General features: G+C 37.3%; 1 non-coding gene across 1 annotated transcript; it reads right to left on the bottom strand.

The window, feature by feature from the left end:
• Positions 1-1,656: 1,656 nt before the first annotated feature.
• Positions 1,657-1,818, bottom strand: LOC128212633 (U1 spliceosomal RNA). The gene has a single exon (XR_008257552.1). It is a non-coding gene; the product is annotated as a U1 spliceosomal RNA (small nuclear RNA).
• Positions 1,819-6,896: the final 5,078 nt, after the last annotated feature.

Here is a 6,896-nt window from a genome sequence, read left to right as displayed (position 1 = left end):
GGAATACAGGTTAAAGGTAGGATATTTGCCATATAGTACGTGTCAAATATGTACATACGAATTCAATTCACCTATCAATGGGTAAAATATCATCAATGTCACCATAAGGAAACAGCACACATAATGGATGAAAGAGTTTGTGAGACAGTTCAGACAGAGGTGGCGGCTGGACTCACGGGAAGGTCGGGTCCGAGTACACGGGAAGTTGACCATCATGCACAGCCTTCAAAGCGTTCATATTTCTAATCTGTATTTTCTTATCCACACCGGCTACAGTCATGATGCCATATACGACGCCTCCGGAGACCCATGTATTTATGAGGGATCCTTCGCGTTTTAACTTCAGGGCCTCATATGCTAATTTCTGCCTAAACTTTGTCAGAGAGTCATGGACAAATATACGATCACCAAGGGATTTTCTTGCGTTGTACATTGTTTCTCTCGCTTTTGAATTGGTGAATTTAACTATGTCTTTCCGAGTAGAATTAGTGCGGAATCGGCCTAGTCTGTGGGCTTTGTCAATGTCGGCAGGTGTCAGATTAAGATTCAACTTTTTGGCTCGATTCATGATTTTGGCAGTGACGTTCTCATGATGGTCGCCCGTATCCCCTTGAATACCATGAATCTCCAACATAGAACGACGACCATATTGCTCGAGTTCGTCTCTTGCCTCGTTGGCGGACGCGATATACTCTTTTAAGTGTTGGTTTTCTTTGCGTATTTCTGCAATTTCTGTTTTCAGATCGTTAAATTTACTGTCGACAATCTTGGTGAATTCATCCTTCAGGTCGATCAAAAGCTGTTCCTTAAATTTTTCAACCATCTGGCTTGCTACCTCTTCCAGGTCTTTCCTTGTGCACATTTTTACCTCTGAGTCCGAGTCTATGTCCGAATCTACACTGTAGTAACTCGCGTCACTCAGGCTTCATGCGTCCGTCGACTCCCGCAAAGGATTTCCTACTCTGTGACGCTTGTAGACGTGTAAATTTAGGGGTTTTTGATTTGGGGATGATCTATTTCTCTTTCGCCTATGTCCTTTCGCGGGCATTTGGTCACTTCATCAGCTAGTGGGAGGGGTAATTTTAATGTTTGCCTTACGCAAAAAATGATTGCACGAATTAATTAGTCACAAAAGTCCCCTTAGCGATTAAATGATTACTTGTGGATGTACTACATTACAAAAATACCAATATTTCTGCAACCGGCTACTGTAGTCCTTTGATTTCTTCACATTTTTTCAGCAGTGCACAAAAAAAACCGCCATTTCTTTTTGACCGGAAAAGTATGATCTATAACAAGTAATTTTGTTGAATTGATATCCATGCTAGATTAAGTATCATAGGTGGCATTTAAATCATTTGTTGTTGAAATATTCCAGACAATTCTAATATAAGTATAGAGAATACCTTATAACTTTCACAAGTTGACAATATTCACATCTTCATTTTTCCATTTCTTGACTATACTGAGCTGTGCTTATAGTAATGTGTAATGAAAATACTTACATATATATTAAAATTATCTTTTCATTAAAAATAAATATTAGTACTCTATAATTATTAAATTTACAATTTTAAGTGGTTACTATGTACTAAGGAGACTGTATGAATACTCTCGTGGTCCATATACCAAGAGATGTGCTATTGTTTGTTTATTCAGGGACAGCGCGAACGCAGTCCCCACACCAATAAATTACGTACCCGAGTAACCAACATTTGTGGCTATCGCAGGCGTCAGCCCAACCGAAGTGCAATGGGAGGGCCTCTTCCTGGGGGAACCGCCTTCATGATCACGGTATCCCCTGTACCAGGTAAGTATGCTTGAGCAGGGTTTGCCCTGGGCTATATACTCCTCTCACAATACCAAGTTTGACTACCTGCCTTGTACTGAATATTGATTTAGAGGCTGCTTGATCAGCATAGTAAATATACCAGAGAATATTTACAAGTATCCTTCGGTTTTATCAATGGATTGCGTATTTATCTTTTATACCATATAAATTTGTACTACATTAAATTTTAAACAGTACTAGAAATAGACAGAATATCTAGACTTTACTTACTCTTTCCGGCTATAAATAGACCAGCGATCTTAGCCACTGTATTATAAATAGCTACTGTAAAATACACTGGCTTTAAACCCAGATAACTCTATCTTTAAACCCAGATAACTTTATGTAAACATTGATGATTACTTGGTATTGATGTAGTATAGTTATAAATCATTGTTAAAGTTGATGATTGTCTAAGAATTAAGAATAATTGTTTTCTTAATCATGATGATATGACGAAGCTACATGTATAGCTCTCTATCACGGTCATTGCACTATACAACAGCAATTGAATAGACCGCTGCTGTGATGAATAAGCCTGTATCAACTGTTCATCAACGTTAGCGGATGGGGGGGGGGGGGCACTTTGTATGTTTATATTGGAGAAAAAGGTTATATAATACGTTCAAAATGCACCACTTCGGACTAGAAATTATTAAAATCCCAATTACATGACTGTACTCCCCAATTTGCTTGCCTCAAAAAAATATTATGACCATTCAAAGTGTGAGGATAGTAGGTAGTTTTTAATCATTTTCAGATGATGACTGTTATTTGCAGATAAAATGTATCCTCTTAGCAGCAGGGAATAAATAAATACGATGTAAATTTTAATGATGAATAAGAGTTATGACCTTGACCTCTGACCTTAAAATCCATAGCAGTCATCAACTGGTCTCCTTCTACCTAAATGTCAAGTTTGAGGGCCATGGGTGCAGGCATTGTCGTGTTATCACACATTCAAACTTTTTGCGTTCAAGGTCACTGTGACCTTGACCTTGACCCTTAAATCAATAGGGGTCACCTACTGGTCAGGCCCAAACTACAAAGTCAAGTTTGAGGGCCCTGGGTGCAGGCATTGTCGTGTTATCCCTTGGACAACCTTTTAGCATTCAAGGTCACTGTTACCTTGACCTTTGACCCGACGACTCCTTAAATCAATTGGGTTCATCTACTGGTCAGGCCCAGCCACCATGTCAACTTGATGACCATAGGTCTAGGCATTGTTTTCACTCGGACAAGCTTTGACAACCTTTTTACCAGAAAAAACCCCTGTGACTTTGACCCCTAAAATTACTAGGGATCATCTACTGGCCAGGCCCAACTTTCATGTCAAGTTTGATGACCATTCTTTGAGGAATTGTCGAGTAATCACTAAGACAAGCTTTGGACTACCTAAGGACCAACCGACGGACCTACCCACATATGCGAAGCAATATACCCCCTCCTCTAAGGGGGGCATATTAATAAATAGTTGGGGAAATAGTTGTTTTTCTCTTCATAAGATAATCATACTTTTGTGTGGATTTTAATAAACGTAGTGGACTTCATTAGGTCATGTTATCACCCAAGGACTTCTCCATTTCTGAGTATAATGTTTGAAGCACTGAGAGGACAATAAAATGAAGTCACGACATATCCTGTGTGAGGGAGCTAAACAATGACGTAGTAAGATAATGTTTTTTTTTGCTGTATTATTTAATACAAGTTTCAACGTAAAACTAAATCAAAAGATAAATGTACATACATGAGTTACCCTATACGAGTTCTAGATACATTGTAGACTGCAGAATTACATGCCCCGTTCACATGATCAACATTACCTAATTAACTGATATTAAAGTACTGATAGCTAGAGTTATACTTAGGCAATAAATTTCGTGTAGCATTTTTCAAATGGATTGCAAGTTAAGAAATATATCATCATATTTAGCAGAACATGTGTACATAGTATATTTACTAAAATATAATAAAACAGAAGCACGACTGCAAAGAAACGAACGCCAACATATATCTGTTAACATTTTTTCAGTTAAACAAGGGGATTACTCAACAGTCATTAAAACATAGTTATGAGTCTTGTTATACATGTGCAAATTGTTCACGAAGTTTAAATTAAATATCCAGGATGGGTTTTAAGTTTTGTTCAAGATGAAAGTTTTTGCAAGACAACAAAGACTATGACAATGCCTAGTGTTTTTGGCTTCCAAAACTGAAAAGTTTAAAAATGTGCTTGTTCCACAAATGAAACAGAGTTAATAGCTAACAATACACATGACTGCATACTTATACATGTAGGCTTAAATAGCTAAACAAGAAACGCCACAGTATGACAAAACCAGGTTTTCAATGATTGACTTAAAAACTTAAGTTTCTCTGACAAAATGAAAAGAACATTACTTCGGTGTTTAATGGATTAAAGTTAACAAGCCATTGTTTAGACCATTGAAGAATAATATCAAGATCATGATTTAATGTCTCTTGAATTAACTGGGTATCTTTACTTGATACTGCTAAAGAGCTATCATCAGCAAAGAGTCTGGTAACGCTATTGAGTGACTCCGCTATATCGTTTACATATACCAAAAATAATAAAGGGCAACACCGAACCCTGAGGGACCCCGCCGTGTAATATTTTGGCGTCAGAAAAAGAATTGTTGATAAAGACCTTTTGCTTACGGTTTGTTATGTATTGTTCTAACCAAACGAGAATTTTCCCGCCGATTCCATTTTCTTGAGTTTAAACAAAAGTCCTCTGTACCGGACTCTATCAAAAGCCTTAGAAATGTCGCAAAATACAATACATGTAGATTCTTTTTTGTCAAATGATGTACATATTTGATTGTATATATCGATTAGTTGATAAACTGTCGAGTGACCTGGTAAAAAACAGACTGTTTGGAGTAAATAAGACTGTTAAAATGCAAGAAATTATAAACGTGTTTAAAAATTATTCGTTCCATGACTTTTCCGACACAACTTATAAGTGATATAGGTCTATAATTGACAGGCTCTCCTTTATTGCCCTTTTTGAATAACGGCATTACATGTGCAAGTTTCCAAATTTCTGGATAAACCCAAGTATTTATCGAACGATTGAAGAGCATACAGAGGGGAAAGCACAGCGTTTTTGACGTTTCTTTTAACATTCTTTGACTTATTTGATCTGGACGAGTTGATTTGTTTACGTCAAGGTTTTCTAAAATGTCAATGACTTCCTGTTCGTTAATGGTAAGTTCATTTAAACAATAATTTGTTTTTAAATTAGAACGAGGTAATGTACTACTCGAGTCATTTACATTAGATATAGATGAAAAGTAGTTATTTAGTGCGTTTGCTTTTTCTTCGTCTGTTTGCGAGATAAATTTTTTAAAGAATACATTTGCAGCAATCCACACTAAGTCTATCTTTCAACAGGAATACAGGTTAAAGGTAGGATATTGCCATATAGTACGTGTCAAATATGTACATACGAATTCAATTCACCTATCAATGGGTAAAATATCATCAATGTCACCATAAGGAAACAGCACACATAATGGATGAAAGAGTTTGTGAGACAGTTCAGACAGAGGTGGCGGCTGGACTCACGGGAAGGTCGGGTCCGAGTACACGGGAAGTTGACCATCATGCACAGCCTTCAAAGCGTTCATATTTCTAATCTGTATTTTCTTATCCACACCGGCTACAGTCATGATGCCATATACGACGCCTCCGGAGACCCATGTATTTATGAGGGATCCTTCGCGTTTTAACTTCAGGGCCTCATATGCTAATTTCTGCCTAAACTTTGTCAGAGAGTCATGGACAAATATACGATCACCAAGGGATTTTCTTGCGTTGTACATTGTTTCTCTCGCTTTTGAATTGGTGAATTTAACTATGTCTTTCCGAGTAGAATTAGTGCGGAATCGGCCTAGTCTGTGGGCTTTGTCAATGTCGGCAGGTGTCAGATTAAGATTCAACTTTTTGGCTCGATTCATGATTTTGGCAGTGACGTTCTCATGATGGTCGCCCGTATCCCCTTGAATACCATGAATCTCCAACATAGAACGACGACCATATTGCTCGAGTTCGTCTCTTGCCTCGTTGGCGGACGCGATACACTCTTTTAAGTGTTGGTTTTCTTTGCGTATTTCTGCAATTTCTGTTTTCAGATCGTTAAATTTACTGTCGACAATCTTGGTGAATTCATCCTTCAGGTCGATCAAAAGGTTCCTTAAATTTTTCAACCATCTGGCTTGCTACTCTTCCAGGTCTTTCCTTGTGCACATTTTTACCTCTGAGTCCGAGTCTATGTCCGAATCTACACTGTAGTAACTCGCGTCACTCAGGCTTCATGCGTCCGTCGACTCCCTCAAAGGATTTCCTACTCTGTGACGCTTGTAGACGTGTAAATTTAGGGGTTTTGATTTGGGGATGATCTATTTCTCTTTCGCCTATGTCCTTTCGCGGGCATTTGGTCACTTCATCAGCTAGTGGGAGGGGTAATTTTAATGTTTGCCTTACGCAAAAATGATTGCACGAATTAATTAGTCACAAAAGTCCCCTTAGCGATTAAATGATTACTTGTGGATGTACTACATTACAAAAATACCAATATTTCTGCAACCGGCTACTGTAGTCCTTTGATTTCTTCACATTTTTTCAGCATTGCACAAAAAAACCGCCATTTCTTTTTGACCGGAAAAGTATGATCTATAACAAGTAATTTTGTTGAATTGATATCCATGCTAGATTAAGTATCATAGGTGGCATTTAAATCATTTGTTGTTGAAATATTCCAGACAATTCTAATATAAGTATAGAGAATACCTTATAACTTTCACAAGTTGACAATATTCACATCTTCATTTTTCCATTTCTTGACTATACTGAGCTGTGCTTATAGTAATGTGTAATGAAAATACTTACATATATATTAAAATTATCTTTTCATTAAAAATAAATATTAGTACTCTATAATTATTAAATTTACAATTTTAAGTGGTTACTATGTACTAAGGAGACTGTATGAATACTCTCGTGGTCCATATACCAAGAGATGTGCTATTGTTTGTTTATT

Source organism: Mya arenaria, chromosome 12 (assembly GCF_026914265.1).
Source record: "Mya arenaria isolate MELC-2E11 chromosome 12, ASM2691426v1".
In the NCBI taxonomy this organism is placed as follows: Eukaryota; Metazoa; Mollusca; class Bivalvia; order Myida; family Myidae; genus Mya; species Mya arenaria.
This window is presented reverse-complemented; position numbering and strand designations above follow the sequence as displayed.